Source organism: Tachyglossus aculeatus, chromosome X4, assembly GCF_015852505.1.
Source record: "Tachyglossus aculeatus isolate mTacAcu1 chromosome X4, mTacAcu1.pri, whole genome shotgun sequence".
Lineage (NCBI taxonomy): Eukaryota > Metazoa > Chordata > Mammalia > Monotremata > Tachyglossidae > Tachyglossus > Tachyglossus aculeatus.
The window spans coordinates 30,436,006-30,436,854 of record NC_052098.1 but is presented as its reverse complement, the minus strand read 5'-3'; the positions used below and the strand labels follow the sequence as shown (position 1 = coordinate 30,436,854).

At 42.3% G+C, this 849-nt stretch overlaps 1 non-coding gene across 1 annotated transcript; it reads right to left on the bottom strand.

Moving 5' to 3' along the window:
• Positions 1 to 392: 392 nt before the first annotated feature.
• Positions 393 to 529, bottom strand: LOC119948515. Its single transcript, XR_005456906.1, has one exon. It is a non-coding gene; the product is annotated as a small nucleolar RNA SNORA7 (small nucleolar RNA).
• Positions 530 to 849: the final 320 nt, after the last annotated feature.

Here is an 849-nt window from a genome sequence, read left to right as displayed (position 1 = left end):
TCCAAATCTGATAGACAATTACTCTCCCCACCTTCAAAGCCTTATTGGAGCACATCTGTTCCAAGAGGCCTTCCCTTACTAAGCCCTCATTCTCTTTTCTTCCACTATCTTCTGCGTCACCCTGACTTGCTCCCTTTATTCATCACTCTTACCAGCCTTACATCACTTGTGTCTTGTCTTATACTGTCGAGTCACTTCTGACCTATAGTGACTCCATGAACTCATCTCTCCAGAACGCCCCACCTTCATCTGCAATCATTCTGGTAGTGTATCAGTTGAGTTTTCTTGGTAAAAATGTGGAAGTAGTTTACTATTGCCTTCTTCCATGCAGTAAAGTTGAGTCTCTGCCCTCGATGCTCTCCCATGCAGCTGCCCAGCACAGGTGAGTTTTGACTTGTAGCAGTTGTGTTCCACTTGCTAGCCACTGCCCAAGCTAGAAGTGGAGTGGGTATGCCTCTGCTTGACTCTCTCTCCCATAGCCAAGACTGGTAGAGTACTGGAAACTCTCCAGGTGTGATCCTGAGAGGGGTGGCACTTATGTACATATCTGTAATTTATTCATTTATATTAATGTCTGTCTCCCCCTCTAGACTGTAAACTCACCATGGGCAGGGAATGTGTCTGTTATATTGTTATATTGTACTCTCCAAAGCGCTTAGTAGAATGCTCTGCAAACAGTAAGTGCTCAATAAATATGATTGATTGATCAACATGAAACCAAATAGAGCTAGTGTCATAAATGAGGCTTTTGTAGTCACGTCGAAAGCTATGTTGAAAAGTCAAAACAGAGTGTTAATTTAGAAATGTCAGATAGACTGTTCATTGTAACAAGTAACATTGAAAAGTCAA